At 43.0% G+C, this 17,801-nt stretch overlaps 4 protein-coding genes across 9 annotated transcripts in view; 2 read left to right on the top strand and 2 right to left on the bottom strand.

Annotated features, from left to right (window-relative positions):
* Positions 1 to 17,801, top strand: part of LOC141385583 (uncharacterized) — a 607,868-nt gene that overhangs the window by 200,542 nt on the left and 389,525 nt on the right. The gene's annotated exons all lie outside the window — the stretch shown is intronic.
* Positions 1 to 17,801, bottom strand: part of LOC147844106 (serine/threonine-protein kinase pim-3-like) — a 151,754-nt gene that overhangs the window by 9,648 nt on the left and 124,305 nt on the right. The window lies entirely within an intron of this gene.
* Positions 1 to 17,801, bottom strand: part of rufy3 (RUN and FYVE domain containing 3) — an 881,807-nt gene that overhangs the window by 772,323 nt on the left and 91,683 nt on the right. The window lies entirely within an intron of this gene.
* The window catches only part of LOC147844108 (uncharacterized), a 93,040-nt gene that overhangs the window by 33,221 nt on the left and 42,018 nt on the right, over positions 1 to 17,801 (top strand). The window lies entirely within an intron of this gene.

Genomic DNA, 17,801 nt, shown 5'->3' with positions numbered 1-17,801 from the left:
TATAAGATATTGCCATAGTCACTCGTAATGTCTGCGCTCCATTGATAATGCCTTTTTAAAGTCACGGTGCGCGCACTTAACTCTGAGTTGGTCTACTCGAAGTTGATTGACCCAACTCAGATCAGCTGTTCTGAAACCGAAAACTCTGAGTTTTTAATCTCTTGGTAAATCAACTCAGAGTTCAAGTTTAAACTCTGAGTTGTTTGAACCTCCTTACTGAAACAGGCCCCTGGCGTTTAGCTGAAATCAAGACCTTATACAAGTGAGATCTGGCGTTTAGCTGAGATCAAGACCTTATACAAGTGAGATCTGGCGTTTAGCTGAAATCAAGACCTTATACAAGTGAGATCTGGCGTTTAGCTGAGATCAAGACCTTATACAAGTGAGATCTGGCGTTTAGCTGAGATCAAGACCTTATACAAGTGAGATCTGGCGTTTAGCTGAAATCAAGACCTTATACAAGTGAGATCTGGCGTTTAGCTGAGATCAAGACCTTATACAAGTGAGATCTGGCGTTTAGCTGAAATCAAGACCTTATACAAGTGAGATCTGGCGTTTAGCTGAAATCAAGACCTTATACAAGTGAGATCTGGCGTTTAGCTGAGATCAAGACCTTATACAAGTGAGATCTGGCGTTTAGCTGAAATCAAGACCTTATACAAGTGAGATCTGGCGCCTGTCTAAGATCAAGACCTTTTTAATACGTTCGGCTAGCTAACTGCGATTTACTCCCGGGAGGGGGTTGAAATCAGGGGGCTGTACAATTTACTTCCAAAAAGAAGCTGAAATCCAGGCTGTGCGATTTACTTCCAGAAGGAGGTTGAAATCAGGGGCCGGGCGATTCACTTCTAAAAGGAAAGTGAAATTGTGTGCAACGAGAAATAGAGCTGAAAAGCTTAACTTGTCGATTTTAGGTGAAAAATCGAAATCTGTTGGAGACGTCCGACAGATTAATAGGTACCGACAAAGTCCAGGGGAAGTTTTTGCCAGCATGGGGACGTCTCAAAACAAAGTACGAAGATATGATAGACCGGTGTTTTGGAATATGGGAAAAAATTATATGGAAAAAGAAAAAAAGCATGCAAGATATAGGAAAACTAATAAAGTATCACAAGTTTCTGAGGGAAAGGGAATGTTGAGTGTTACTAGGTTAAACAAATTAAGTGAAGTTTTTAAACTAATTTCGAGAGGAGCACGTGATATAATTGACAGCAGCTGGCCACCTATCTACACTCATTAGTTAGCCAATCAGATCTATCCTAACCCACTATAAGTAGCCTAGCTAGACATTACTCCCTTATCTTCGTTTTCCGAAGAAACAAACGACAGGTCCGCTATAGCTCCTCCAAAGTTACTCAAGGACAAAACGGATCCTCCACATCTCATACTATCCTTCAACTACAATACCACACCACCATTACTACCATCGTCAGCAACTACAAAAAATGACAACAACAACAGCGACGGCAGCGGAGATCACAACAGCATCAGCACAGCTACATACAAGAAAGAAAGCTCCGCGCTCCCTGAAAACACCAGCCCCGTCTTAACAACAACCAGCCCAGCATGAAAGTCAGCTCGAGACCGAGGCTCCAACAAGAGGCCGTAGGCCTATCCACTCCAGCCAGATTACAATGCAATGCCCAGTTCCGCTACGTACCTTCTCCAGCATCATCATGCGTCTCTCATATCCAACAACGACTGTCACTGAACTCCTCCAAACTCCTAGACGCCGGCATCACAATTCAAAGCCGCTGCATTAAACCCAAAAAACTTGCGAATCCACATCTTCACCGCCACCCCCAGGACATAACACGCTCCTGCCACACCCCCTATCCTAAACAGACATTAAACCCGCAATCTCTCCGCCTCCCCGGAGAATCAAGGAAAGGATTAAAAAGCAATATTGGATTTGGACATATTGCAGCAATCATAATTCTAAACACGGATAAAACCAATCTCCCGGACATTAAAGCAACTCTTGGGAATCCCACCTCACCTCTTCCAGCCTGCAGCCCGATTCCAGTGCACACTCCAGTCCTCCTCTTTCAGCGATCCTTACCACCTACGGGCTACGCACCCCGCCCCTCTACCTTGCGTATCATTGCTTTTTCCCCTCTAATTTAAACAAGCTCGCAGCTACTGCGGCGATGCATACGCCGTCAGCCAAGTGGTTTCGTCTACTGAAGCACAGCCGATCTCGGCGCTCCCTTCCCACAACCTCACTAGCCGTCCACCAACGCTAAACCAGAAATCACAGAGCAATTCCCCGATAAGCACATCCATACCAGCCCTACTGAAATGGGCATTAGAACGTTTTCAAAAATGTCTAATAACGGCTCTTTCATCTCCTCATAATTCTGCCTTTTTCAGCTTTAACAGCATGATTCTGCCTAATAAATATGCTTAATTTATCACGTTATAAACCAAGCAATCTATCTAATCTAGACGGCTGCAGCGCTCGGTTGCAATCAATATTACACCTGCCACCCGATTTCTGGCAATCGGAGGTCACAATTATATTTCGTAGTCCGTTTAACATTCGGATGCAGTAGTAGCCCACACATTTATGCTTAAAAACGATCCGCTGGATTTCGCCAATAACTACGGCGTTTGCACGTAATTCACCAACAAGTTTCCCGTTTCTCTCTCCCTAATATCCCCCAGCTAGACTAGTGACCGGTTTTCTAATATTTGCATTCTCATTGCGGAAGAACCTCCGGCTTAAGCACTTCTATAGAATTCTTAAGCATCAATTTGGAGTGATAGAATTTCAAGCATTAATAAGCTACTTGAATAAATCGACAAATCAGTCCCCTTTTATATTCTGGAACAAAAATATCACGCTAAGCATAAACTGTGCATCCATCTTAGAACATCAAACACACATGCGCATTATCCCGCAGGGATGCCTTTTCGTCACTCACCTACTTCATCTCGCAGCAGCAATCTCCGCAATAGAAGAGAAAGGATCTAAATCCGATCTTGGCCGTAACAAACTCTGCCTGAAGAGCGTCGCGCACCAGAGGCACCGACGGCGCGGTGACGCGGCGAGCTTATGACAGAGAATAGTAGATTAATGCACACCAGACTCACACATTCATACTTTTATCAATAAACTAATCAATTTTACAAATAGCGCTCCGCGGCGCGGCAGAATACGAAGTGTCATGAATTGTGGCTGGGCACTACGGACAGCCGCATTGACTTCCTTAGTATTTCTTTCCTTCCTGTGAAAGTCAATGGTTACAGGTTTTCAGCTTTCTTGAAAATGTTGTTTTTAGCGTTTAACATGGGAGTCACCAACCTCTGAAATAACAAATTGCTCAATTTACTTTAATTATAATTTAAGTTTTTGGTAATAATTAATAATATTCATCCAGGTGAAGTCACTGATCATGTTATGATTCTCTTAAAGTTACCAACAATGATTTAACAGGGTAGGAAATACCCCGTAATTAATATATCAATGTGCAACACTATTTTATTTATCTTTGCAAATATTTACATTTTTTCATTACTTCTATATTAGAGAAAGCTTACTTGTAAGTGGCGTTATGGTGAGCTATTTTAGATCAAGCCTGTGAGCAACACACGAGAGCCTCGTGGGCTACCTGGTGCCCATCGGTACCATATTTGGCGACTCCTGGTTTAACAGAAAAGAATTCATAAAGGTTTGTAACCATCAGGTGACGCTTAAAGCATGCGACCTGCTTATACTTACTTCCTTAAGCGCTGGAATAGAAGCCATTCATTTATTAGCTATTCAACTTCATCCTCAGTATATCCTTTTTACACAGATGCAGCCCCCTTCGAGGGGTATATTATCGGGGCCGCCAATGCGCTTCTAACGGGCAATATCGTCAAAACATTCTGAAAAAAAAAAAAAAAAAAACTGTTGTACATGTTCCTAGTTGCATAGGAAATCGCTGACTCTCTTTTTGCTTTATTTTCAGAAACTGGTATCAGAAGCAGAGCCGCAGCTGACTCCATATCTCCTTTTAAGATGATAATCCCATAACCACAGCATACACAATTTGCGTCAGCATTCATTTATACATTTTAAGTTACCCCAGAACACCTCATCAGTTTCTCACTGCTCAACACATCCACACATTCCGTTCAATACCATTTTTGGTTTCAAAACACCTTAAAGTCATAGGACTATTCAGGCTTCCCACCAGATTCATAATCCAGTCACTCATTCAGAATTGGAGCCACCACCACAGCAGCACACAAGGGCTATCGTAACAACACATACAAACACTAGGAAGGTAGTCTCCCGACACCTTCAAATCTTATATCTGACTCAGCCACAGCCATCTCAGGGAAGCTCAGAGGACCCTCACCAGCAGACGCAGTAATCCCAGCGGCCAAGGGCATGGGCCTAGTCCAGGGAGAGAATACGACCCAACCATACCAGCTTCCCGAGGGCAGAGGAACTACCCAGTCTCCCAAGGGCGCGGGCATGACCCAGCCATCTAACTTCCTTTCTTCCTTCCAGCTGATTTGCACTCAGCCTTCTCCCCCTTTTCACTCACCTAACTCCAGTAGGAGTTCTCTCCCTGCCCAGGCCCCCTTGTCAACCCTGCCCCCCCCCCCCGGCCGCTGCCACAGAAGTCTTCACTGCCCCCCAACTTTTCTAACTTCTGTAGGACCCTGCCCCCCCCATGGCTCTGGCCCCCGCAGGGGCGTTACCCCGAGCTTCGATTCCCGCAGGAATCATCTCACTGCCCTGGCCTTAGCTTTTTATATTATATGTCATTCCATAATGACATATAGTATAGCACTATTTATTTTTCTCTCTGTTTGATTTTATTTTTATAATTTTATATCTATATGCACCCACGCATATAAATATGAATTTATATATAGTGCTGTCACCCTCACGCTCTGTTCCCGCAGGAACACCCCCAGAGCACCTATAGCGCCCGTCACCCTCCAGTAAGAGTCTTTACCTCCCCCTCATCTTTCCCGACTCCTACTGGAGCCAGCTAAATAGCTCACCCAACCCCGAGCTGTGACACGAGTCATGTCACCGACCCTCCCCGGCCCTAGCTTTTATTTATGTTTATTTTTATTTTTTTTATTTATTATTTTTTTTGTTTATTTCTCACACTTGTCTTTTATTTTTTAAATTTATTTATATATATGTATATATAAATGCACCGACGCATATAAATATATATTTATATATAGTGCTGTCACCCTCAAGCTCTAACTCCCGCGGAGTTAATCCCGAGCACCGGACCCCCGCAGGGGTCATCTGCCAACTGCCATTTCACCCTCCAGCTGGGGCTTCACCGACCATTCCTTTTCCCGACTCCAGCTGGAGATGGCACATACAGCTCTCTCTCCCGCAGGAGAGCCAAGAGCTTCGACTCTCGCAAGAGTCAGTAAAAACTCCCCCCCAAGGCCCTAGATTACCCCATTATATATTTATCTATCTATATGTTTCATATAAATATATAATTATATATAGTGCTGCCACCTCCCAGCTCTATCTCCGCAAGGAGTGTTCCGCGAGCAAATTACTCCTTCGGAGTCCCCGCCCCCCCTGCCCCCCTTCACCCCCTTCTCCAGCCGGAGTCCTTCCTTCCCCTTCCCTTATATGACTCCAGCAGGATTCCCGCCCACCCCATGGCTCTGACACCCCCAAGGGGTCTCCCCGAGTCTCTACTCAAGCAGGAGTGTTCACAGCCCACGCCAACTCTGCTCGGGTTCCCGCAGGAACCTGTTTCACCCTTTGCTCCAAAGGAGCCCTCTTTACCTTTTTCTTTTTCAAATAACTATATCCAGCAGCCGGATATAGCATTTCAAGCCTTTTGGGGAGTTTCTTCGAATACACGGCTGCTGTCCCGAGCTTCATGCATTTGGGGAGCTCTCGAGAACCACCTGATCTCGTACTCCCCTCACATGCTCTATGGACCTGGCGGGAGCCCTGGGCTCAACTATCTCCGAGCTCAGGGTTCTCTCCCGGGACAGCATGCCAAACCTGCTTACAGTTGTCAAGCAATATCTAAGTGTGAACTCTTGAAGTGAAGTTTTTAAACTAATTTCGAGAGGAGCACGTGATATAATTGACAGCAGCTGGCCACCTATCTACACTCATTAGTTAGCCAATCAGATCTATCCTAACCCACTATAAGTAGCCTAGCTAGACATTACTCCCTTATCTTCGTTTTCCGAAGAAACCCCCCATCCACCCCTTTCTCCTCCTTTTCTCCTTTACAAAAAGGGGAGCTCTCGAGAACCACCTGATCTCGTACTCCCCTCACATGCTCTATGGACCTGGTGGGAGCCCTGGGCTCAACTATCTCCGAGCTCAGGGTTCTCTCCCGGGACAGCATGCCAAACCTGCTTACAGTTGTCAAGCAATATCTAAGTGTGAACTCTTGAAAAGAGTTGATTGAGAAGGCAGAAGGAAAAGCAGGTTGTTTTTGTGTAAGGAATGTGTGTGTGTTGTGTGGAGACGCTGTTGATTGTTGGCTCAGAAAGGAAGATAAGAGGCAAAGAGGAAAATGCTGCTGAGGCAGCTGGCATGTAGGGAAGAGAATGAAGAAGTGTCATGTAGGGAAAAGAATGAAGGAGATAAAGTGAAGGAAAAAGCAAGTGAAAAATGTGAAAGTGTGAATGAAAGATTAATTAGCATTACTAATCTTTTCTATACATCTGTTTCCATACATGTACCGCTGTACCATCACTATCCCGTGGCTGAGCTGCGAGCCCTGAGAACTGACCCAGACCTCAACTGCTACTGTCCCAGAAGACCTCTGACCGCACCAACGAAATTCCCACCTCGAGCGAGTGGAGGACATCTGTTTGAACTGGAGAAATGGACATTTAACGGACATTCTGCTGTGTGCTCAACATGTTGAAGACAAGCTGAGTGAAGCAAGAGCAAGACAAGAAGAAAGCAGAAAACGAGCTGCACATGGCTCTGGTACAAGCAGCCAACCAAAGATCCAACCAAGACCTGACAACCAAAGATATCACAAGTTCAAAAGCGACAAAGGTGTCAAGGGTGAGAAAGATACCAGAAGATGGAGAAACTGGAATGTGACGGATGGCAATGAAATCTACAGAGCCTGTGGGGTACGTGACGAGAAACTCTACCAAATGTCTGCGCTTGCCACCGAGATGGACTTTTGGTCAAGGATTGACCCGAAAGGCGCAAACCAACAACGGAGCTGATGTGCGGAAAGGGAAGAGCAGTATGGAGAGGGTCTGGGCAAGCAGCCAACAGCTACAGTAAAGGGAAGTGAACATTTTTTACTAACATGTTTAAATGCAGACACATTTTTATACACACATATTCACATACACTGATATACTGGCTCTCTGCAATGAAGAAAAAGCTTGCATTTCCCACTGTAATTTTGATCACAGTGATGTTGATCATTTTTCTGATGAAATGGCATTGTTTTTTTTTGGTAATGAAGCATTTTTAATATGCCAAAATATTTTATGTTGAGTGAGACCACTTTGGTTGAGTTTCTAGCTGATAGTGGAGCTAGCAGATCTTGCATACGACCATGTGACCTACAGTGTGAAATAGCTTTGAAAAACAAATTTCATGAGTCTCTGTCTGCATCTGGTCATACAGTGATCGAGCGATTTACAGCTCCGCTGACCTGTGAGACAGAGGGGGGTAAAATTTTCAGACATGCATTTGTTTGTTCACCAAAATGCCCCGTTCCCATCCTCGGAAGGGACATTTTGTGTAAACTAAACTTGATTTTAACGGCAGATTCCTCTGGTGTGAGAGTGATTGAAGGGGAGGAATTTTGTTGTTTACAAATTGAATCACAAGAGCCAAAGTGGGCTTATGAATGGCTCATTGAAGACAATGAATGGGCTAATTCAATTTGCAAATTGGCTAAAGAACGTGTTAAACCTTTTGACAGTGATATGATGTCTCCTGGTGAACTGCATTGTACGTCACAGGTCGTAATTGATAGGGATGATGATTTTGAAAAAGCTTGGTTTGAGAAAGATGAACAGGAAACTTTGAAATTGGAGAAAATGTACTGGAATGGCAGTTTTTGCGCAGTTTCAGTGTCTCTGTCAGAAAAGCAGCTTTCATTCTATCTCTTGTCAGCACAGGCTGTGCCTCACATATCAGTTTGCAAGGGTAAACAACAATCTTGGGCTGATTTAGGGCCGTTTGTGAAGCAGTGTGTTGAAGCTGATGACTGGGAGAGTAGAGAAAGAGGGATGGAATTTAGCAAAAGCGCAGAAGCATTTAGAGTAGACAGTGAAACAAAAACAGCTGTTTCAAAAACTGTGACTGCTATTGACAAGGTGTGCGTGAAGAATTCTTGCATGGTTGACTATAACGCTACAGACATACACCCAGCTTTAGCAGAAATACCCAGCGAACTGTGGGCTAAAAGCAAGTATGATGTTGGTTTGATTAAAGGTTGTGAGCCAGTTACAATCACTGCAAAATCTGATTACAGACCATGTCAACAACAATATCCTTTGAAAAGGGAAGCCATTGAGGGCATTACCCCAGTGTTTGAGGCTTTACTGGAACAGGGCGTTATTGTACCATGCAACAATTCTGAGGTTCGCACCCCTATTTTTCCTGTCAAAAAGATAAGGGATAATGGGATGCCTACAGAATGGCGTTTTGTACAGGATTTACAAGCAGTAAATGCAGCTGTCAAAGGGCTCCATTAGTTCCAAATCCGTACACGATTTTGTCACAATTTCCTGAAAAATCACAATTCTATTCAGTGGTTGATCTGGCAAATGCATTTTTCAGTGTGCCAGTGGACAAAGACAGCCAATTTTGGTTTGCATTCAATTTCAATGGTAAAGGCTACACCTTTATACGTCTGTGTCAGGGTTTTACAGCATCTCCAACTTTGTACAATGAAGCGTTGTTAAGAAGTTTGGAACCTTTGACCCTGACAGCTGGAACTGCTTTGCTACAGTATGTTGATGACTTGTTGATATGTGCTGAGGATGAGGAGACATGTGTGAAAGACACTGTGACTCTCCTTAAACACCTGGCTAAGGAGGGCCACAAAGTCAGTTTGACAAAATTGCAGTTTGTTAAACAAAAGGTAACATTTTTGGGGCATGTCATTGCACCACACAGTAAATCTCTGTCTGAAAAAAGGGTGAGTGGTATAAAAAATGTACCAAAACCGCTGACGAAAAAACAAATGTTGTCTTTTTTGGGAATGTGCTCATATTGTCGCACATTTATTCCAAATTATGCAATTTTGGAACAACCCCTGAGAGCCCTTACATTAGGGAAGGGGATGAAATCCACTGACAAACTAGAGTGGACGACAGAGGCAGAGCAGGCATTTGTAAACATGAAATTACAAATGGCTGAAGCCCCTGCATTGGGTTTACCTGTACCAACAAAACCATTTGTTCAGATGGTAGATGAGAGAAATGGGTTCATGATGTCATTGCTCCTACAGGATCATGGAGGTAGATTGCGACCTGTGGCCTACTTTTCGAGCAAACTTGACCCTGCAGTAGCAGGCCTGCCACGTTGCTTAAGAGCAGTGGCGGCTGCGGAAAAAGCTGTTATGGTTTCAAGAGATTTTGTTGGTTATTCTGATCTGATATTGATGGTGCCACATTCTCTGTCCATGATACTTCAAGAACAAAAAACATCGCATCTGTCAACTGCTCGCTGGCTGAGATATCACACTATCTTGTTAGATATGCCAAATGTAACTGTTAAACGATATACTGGTTTGAATGCAGCTACTCTTCTTCCTACTGAGGAGGATGGGGAAGGGCATCATTGTTGTTTAACAGCACTTGAACAGGTGTGTACACCACGACCTGACCTCTCTGACGAACCACTTGAAAATTGTGACAATGTCCTCTTTGTGGATGGTTCAGCGTTCAAAGGTCCACAAACACGCCAGAATAAGGTTGGTTACGCTGTAACAACTGAATTTGATGTGATGGCTTCTGGTAAATTACCAGGGCACTATTCGGCACAGGCCGCATAGCTCGTGGCGTTGACAGAGGCATGTAATTTGATGGCAGAAATAGAAGCTACCATTTACACTGACTCTAGGTATGCATTTGGGGTAGCTCATGATTTTGGGGCTCTGTGGAAACACAGAAAATTTCTAAAGTCTGATGGTCGACCAATACTCCATGCTCCTTTAGTGGCAGCACTGCTGGATGCGATTTTACTACCTGACAAACTGGCCATTTGTAAATGCGCAGCGCACACTAACAACAAAGATTCTGTTTCTGTAGGTAACTCCAGAGCTGACGCAGCAGCAAAAGTCACGGCGTCCCGAAACGAGGACAACTCTGAATGTTCTCTGCTATCTGTTGATAATGACAATGACATGTGTTCTTCTTTGCAGGATATGCAGACCTTCGCGACGGGGCTGGAGAAAAACAAGTGGAGACAGTCTGGCTGTGTGATGAAAGATAATGTGTGGAAGTATGCTGAGGGCAAGGCGTGTTTACCAAAAAATTTTTTCCAACATTATGCGAAATTACTTCACGGTAAAGATCATGAGTCAAAAACAGCAATGGATGCGCAAATGAATGAACTGTGGTTCACAAAGGGGTTGACTACATTTGCGGACAATTTCTGTAGACGATGTGTAATTTGCAACACACATAATGTGGCCAGAGCGATAAAGGTTCCACAATCATCTCATCCACCTTCAACGGGGCCTTTTGAATATTTGATAATGGATTTCATTGAATTGTCCCCATGCAATGGGAAAAGGTATTGTTTGGTGATGGTTGACATGTGGTCAAAGTGGGTTGAAGTTTTTCCAACCTCAAAACAAGATTCGGCTGCGGTAGCAAAAGCGTTACTGACTGAAATCGTGCCGAGATGGGGAATACCACAAAAAATAAGCTCAGATAATGGTACCCATTTTGTTAATGAAGCAATCAAACAAGTGGGCCAATATTTGGAAATTGATTTGAGAACACATTGCAGTTACCATTCAGCTTCAGGTGGAGCTGTTGAGAGAGAAAATGGTATTGTGAAAAAAACAAATTGGCAAAATGTTGTGAAGACACAGGGCTTCTATGGGTTCAAGCTTTACCCATTGTCCTAATGTACATGAGAATGAGAAAAAGATCAAAAATGAATTTGAGCCCGTTTGAAATTCTCTTTGGCAGACCACTGCATGTAGGTGTGAATGGGGGTTAACAGCAGCTGCCCTCAACAGATGTGTGTGAGGCTGACATGTTGAATTACTGTAAAGAAATGTCTCATGTGTTGTCCAATGTTTGTGTGCAGGTAAAGGCCGCATTGGGGAAGGCAGCTGACAGACCACTACACAATCTGAGGCCTGGCGATTTCGTGGTGATAAGGGACCTGAGGAGAAAGAGCTGGAGAGCGAAACGTTGGCTGGGTCCATTTCAAGTGCTACTGACCACTGAGACAGCGGTGAAGGTCGCGGAGCGGGCGACGTGGGTGCACGCTGGGCACTGCAGGAAAATTCCACCACCTGAGGAGGATTCCGCGAGGGAGTAGGAGAGAAAGAGGGGCTCTGAAGATGTCTGAAGGAAAACAGCAGGCTGATATCTGAGTGAAGCAAGGTCACAGCTGGGGAGAAACAACAACAAAGTCAAGAGGGGTGTGTGAAACAGTAACTTCTGAATACAACACCAAGCAGCAATCAGACGGAGGAGAAGGCAACCAAAAGAGAGGTGAAAAAGCTGTGCTTGACCATCACATTAAGGATCTGAAGATGGACGAAAAGATTGCTGGCATCCATTCTGTGTGCAAGTAATGTGTGGTCTGAGGAGAACAACACTGGCATTGCTGCTAGTGTCACCTTAATTAACCTGATTACAACAAAACATTACTGGCGTTGTAGTTGATATGAGATTGGCCGTAAAAGTGCCTAAGAAAGCCAACAACTCCTGGCTAGATTGGCTATCGTTTAAATGGGGAACCTGGATCTACTGGGCCTTTACTGTAGTTTTACCTATAGTGGGGGTGGGTCTAGTGTTATTGTGTTGTCTGCCATGTATTTTCAGATTTATATCATGGTCAGTGGGCAGACTGATTACATCTACAACATCCCTTCAGATGGTAAAGATGGCTGTCAACAAAGAGGGTATGAATATTGATATGGGGGATGAATTTGATTATGACTTTGGTGATAGCAGCAGCTATGTGGATATGAACAAAAAAAAACCGTGAACAGACTAAGAACAGATTTAGGTGACGGCTGTTACTTAATTGAGAAAATGTTAATTGATCTGACTTTTTGTTTGAATTTTGAGACGACTATTTGCTTGCTTACATGTATTTTGGGTCTATCCAAAGAAAAACAGCAAACTGCATGAGTTGTATGTTCTGTAACAAGTCTTAAAAGAGTGATCATTTGCATGAAAATCGAGAGAAGAGTGTAAATGTGATGTATGTTTAAGAGTACAGAAACAACAACGTGTTCCTATGTTTATGAGTATTATGATTTAATTAACAACGTAGAGGGTTAGTTATTTTAATTAACTGACAAATGTTTCTGAATTTTGTTGTGTAAAATCAATCAATAGTGTGCAAATAACAGGCAATTTCTGTGATGGAACCTCTGAGGGGTAACTGAGGGTCTGACTTCGGTCAGGAGCGCAATAACAGTGATTATTCGTTTAGCCCGGCTCCCAGGGAAGAGGGATGTTTTGAAAAGTAAATCTTAATGGGGAAACTATATTAAGAAGAGGGTTTGAACATCTCTAGTGTATTTATGTGTGCAGAAACCTGTTAAATGATTTGTGTAATCAGCATGATCAATATAATCAGAATGTGATTTATAACTAGTGTGATTTTAGAAAAGGTGAAAAAATGAATTTGATGATGAGTTATCAATGAATGATAAAAAGAGAGGAATTGTAATGAAAATTCATATTTAGATGAGCTTTATATGTTAGAAACTTGTCTAAGACTCATTTTTACATGTGTGTGTATCTGTGTTCTCCATATGTTCATCATAAAACCTATGTGTACATTTTTATAGATAACTATATTTCTTTAGGTGAAAGCTTTTTCATTATCCTAAGAAGGATGTGTGGTTGTTATGAGCATATCGCACGAACAGCAGAAGACGCCTGACGTAATTGTAGATGAGGCCTTATTGGGAGTTGACCTCGTAAGCAGTACAAACCAGATAAAAGGGTGAACACACTTGACTTCAGTATCTCACTCTGCAGAAACTGTTGTTGCTGTATGACTGTGATCTTCTTTATAAAGAATAAAACTTGTAAAAGACATCCCGGGTAAGACTTTGTTTCTTGACCACTGAGAGAAAATAGCCACTACAGGGCACTGTAGTTCGCCACTCACTCTGAGAGCGAACTACAGTCCCTAAAGACTTCAAGTTCATACATACCTCGCGCACACATCCGGAACTCACTTACACTGATTTATGATTCACAGCTGTCTCCGTTTCCTCTTAATTTCATGGACTATTTTTACACCATTCACCCATTGTTTGTCAGTTTGTTGTTCGTTTTGTTTGGTATGTTGTTCCTAAGATTTGTTTTGTATCCTGTCGTAGTTCCTGAGCCTTATTCCAGTTCTGTCATAGTATCTTGTTTTCTTTGTTTGTTTGCTACTTTGGATATTTTTGATTTTTCTGTTACCGCACGTTTTCATCATTAAATTGCTATTGGATCCTACACCTTTTGTCTCCGTCCCTTCAACGTACCTTGACAGAACGACGAACTCAAAAAATGGATCCAGCAGATGATTTTATTGTAAGTATAAAACAAGGTAACCGCTTCGTCGAGCGTTACATTAAAGAATTTTTGGATCTGGCCCCAAGGAGCACTTTTAGCGATTTACTGCTAATGATGTTCTTTCGGGGAGGACTTTTAGAACCTGTGCGATCCAAAATGCCACCATTTGAGGAGGAGTGGAGTCTCTATTTCTTTATGGAGCACGCACTTTTAATATCTGGCTCTCCTCTCTCGATCGCCCTGAAGCAGGAAAACCCTCAGGAGGAAGGCCTGAGCGGTGATCAACAGAAAGGTCTGTTTTCGGGTCCTGCTAATTTATCTTCAGGAGGGAGGAGAGAAGCCCAACTGAAGCTTCGGGCTTATCCGCGTCGGGCTATTCCAAGACCTGCTTTTTCTGAGCCTCTGGACAGACTTCTTGAACTTTGTAAATCCCCAGTGTCGGCTCTATCCCCAGAGCGCCCGCCAGTGCGCACTTCAGTGCCGGTTGCAGTCTGCCTCCTTGCTTTACCGGTGCCGCCCAGACTCCTTGCCCTGCCGGCCCCAGCCCGGCTCCTTGCCCTGCTGGCCCCAGTCCGGCTCCTCGCCTTACCAACGCCATCCAGACGTCTTGCCCTGCCAGTACCTCCCAGACGTCTTGCTCTGCCAGCACCTCCCAGACGTCTTGCCCTGCCGGCCCCAGCCCGGCTCCTTGCTCTGCCGACCCCAGCCCGGCTCCCAGCTCTGCCGGTCCCAGCCCGGCTCCCAGCTCTGCCGGTCCCAGCCCCGCCGGCCCCAGTCCAGCCGCCTCCAGCCCCGCCGGCTCCAGTTCAGCCGCCTCCAGCCCCGCTGGCTCCAGTCCAGCCGCCTCCAGCCCCGCCCGCTCTAGTCCAGTTGCCTCCAGCCCCGCCAGCTCCTGTCCAGTTGCTTCCAGCTCAGCCGATTCCAGTCCAGTTGCCTCTCATACAGCCGGCTCCCCACAGACCTCCTGCCTTGTATCTCCTGTTGGATTGTCCCTGGGTCATCCCTCCCGCTCCTCCCTGTTGTGCCTCTTCGCTACTCGGGACGAACCCTCCGGCTACAACCTGGTTTCCTGCCGGGGCACCTGAACCCCCCCTGGACGTTTTCTTCTGATCCTCCCTGGTCTGACCCTCCCATCCCTCCCCTTGCTCCTCCAATTGTACACCTGTCACACTCTAAAATTGAATATTAATTTGATTAAGAGATTATTAGAAAACAAATAAACTGAATTTGTATATTAAATAGAGCATGAACTTATACATTGTGAATACACTTTTAATATGTGATGAGAACTTTTTAAATATTTTTTTTAAATGTGTGTGGTGATGGAAATGACAGTAGTAAAAATGACGTTTCAACAGTTTATTGTGAAAAAATGAAAAATAGCTTCACAGATTAGCTTTGAGTTGATACTAGCCTTTCATGTATACAAAACACTCTTATTTACCTTCATTTTGTTCAGCATGTTTGGAAATGATGTAGAATAAATGTATTTCCTTCTCAAGCAGTACCTTCATTTTTCTTCAAGTGTTGTTGATAAAAATGTAAATTCCTTCCATCTTGAAGATGTTCTCAGATGGCACTATTCATTTTCATAGAAACCACCTAAATAATCTCACACAAACTTTTTAAAGCGACATTACAGTGTTGTGGTGGAAATGACACTGATATATTGTATAAAAAAGTAATAATGATAATAGTCTCACATTAATAACTATAATATATTTAAATGATTTCACTAGTGCTTCATTAAGATACATTAATAGATACCAGAAAAATAATATTTTAAATGTTATTTTCATTGTTGAAGTTTAAAACTCTGGGTGTGCGACAAGGTGAAAACAGTGATTTTGAAACCTAAAAGGAGGTTGAATAATATGAAAAAATATAATAAAAAGCTAGTATTTTTTAAGTAGGTTTTATTATTAGTTTGACAAAGTAAGAGGAATTTGAACAAAATTATATATATATATATATATTTGGATATATGATCAAAGGACCTTGAAGTGCCCGTAGTTGAAGAATTACACATATATTATACTATATACTACGCCTGTCTAGAGCTAACTTACTTGAACTGTCTCAATCACCGCTTTTATCAAATGTTCAATCTGCATCATTCTCATGGTCACTAAAACCCATCTCATCCTCATTTTACTGCAGGAAGAGCCAGTTCTGACCTTTTCTTCTTTCACTTACCATAGAACATGGTGGTGCTCGCTAATACACTGTTTTCTGAATTCAAAAGTAGTATTGCCATTAAATCTAGATATTATCCATAATGCAAATGCCTTTAACACATGACTAATCAACATTATAATACTAGCATTCATAGTGTTATTGTTACAACTTAAAAGATCACAGCTGACCTTGCTAGCTAGCTAACCCATTGCAATATTGCACATTACCGTCAGCCACACAGTTCATGCATAAAGCTCTCATCTATCAAGCTGATTATCTAAGAGCCGTGTGGTGCAGGAACAGATACTGAGAACAAAGTCAAGACATTATAAATTCTAGAGCACTTTTAAAATGTAGACTGTGACAAAGCAGCTAAACATAGATGAAGAATCGAGAATGAAATCAATTTTAGGAGAGTGGAGGTCAAATGCTGCTGTAGTTCTACTTAAATCAAAACCAATTAAGTTCAGTTTTATTCACTTCAGTTTAATACAAACATCATCATTAAAGCAGTTTCAGTTACATTCACTTCAGATGAATACAAATGGGTGAAGCTGTAGTCTGGATGATGGAGGGTTTGATGAGTATGAGTATCCATCATGGACGGTAGGATTATTGACACTTCTGGTGGCACATCTGGAGGGCTTGATCGTGGATATGGTCCAGTTCCAAGTAGGTCACCAGGCAGATGTTTAGACAGCCAACAGGATCAATGCAGAGATTCGTCTATACCTTTAATTAAATGACACAACATCTGATGCACAGAAGCCACTGCACCTGTTAATATGCTTGGCGACTGGTGTCAGTGGATAGCGGCATGTGCCACTGGAGCTTGTGACGTGCGCTGATGCGTTGCGTCCTGTGTCACTGAGATTGTCTCAGTACATGTCGCTGTGTGGCTCCTATAGTGGTGACTGACAGCTCCTGCTGCTGCTGCTGATGATGCTGACTACTGACTGAGCATGAAGTAGAGGTCTGCAGAGGTCAGATTTCTGCGGCGCGGGAATACATTTTCGAAAAAAGCGCGGGAGCGGTCGATAACTGGTTGTATTTTGGACGGGATATCCACAATATATAGCAATATAGCGCCAAACCCACGCGAGCGAGCATATGTACGTGTATGAATGAGACAGCGTTATGCTATGTTTTTCGTTGTTGCTGTGTGTGTGTATGTGTGTGTGTGTGTGTGCGTATGAGAAGTGTGTGTGTGTGTGTGCGCATAAATGAGAGAGCTTTGCCTGTGTGTGTGTGCTTCGTGCTTGTGTGTGTGTGTGTGTATGCTTGTGTTGTGTGTTTATACAGACAGCTTGTAATAGGCTGTCTGGACTCTGTATAGCTGGGTGGTTTTCGGTTTTGCTCTCATCCCCCCCCCTCTTTAGCGGGATCGGGTGCGGCGGGTAGAAAATGGGGTGGGGCAGGCAGCGGGACAAAAAATGCTGAATATAAGCGGGAGCGGTCGGGTTCGGGCTAAAACCTGGCGGGAGCGGGATTCAAATTTGCAGATCTCTAGCATGAAGTAGGTTGTGTAACACACACACTCAACGACAGAACAATATTTCATATTATATTAATATTAAATATAATTATACTATTGTATGACAATTATATTAACTACAGATCAAAATGATATAATATATAACAAAATAATAATCATATAGTATTCAAATTATTATAAAATATCTAAATGATTAGCCCTCCTGTGAAATTGTAATTCTTTTAAAAATATATTTATATAAATTTCATCTAAATATTTAAATAAACTATATATTATATATTTATATGTACACGTGTTTCTAAGTTGAAGAATATTTTAAAAGCATATAAAACATAGTTTGAATAACTAATTTACAATAATAAATGTCTTGGGAACACTTTACAATAAGGGAGTATGAGTTAATGTTAGTTACTGCATTAGGTAA

This window comes from Danio rerio, chromosome 5 (genome assembly GCF_052040795.2).
Source record: "Danio rerio strain M-AB ecotype USA chromosome 5, GRCz13ab, whole genome shotgun sequence".
NCBI lineage: Eukaryota > Metazoa > Chordata > Actinopteri > Cypriniformes > Danionidae > Danio > Danio rerio.
The sequence above is the reverse complement of the archived record's forward strand: the minus strand, read 5'-3'. Positions and strand labels throughout refer to the sequence as shown.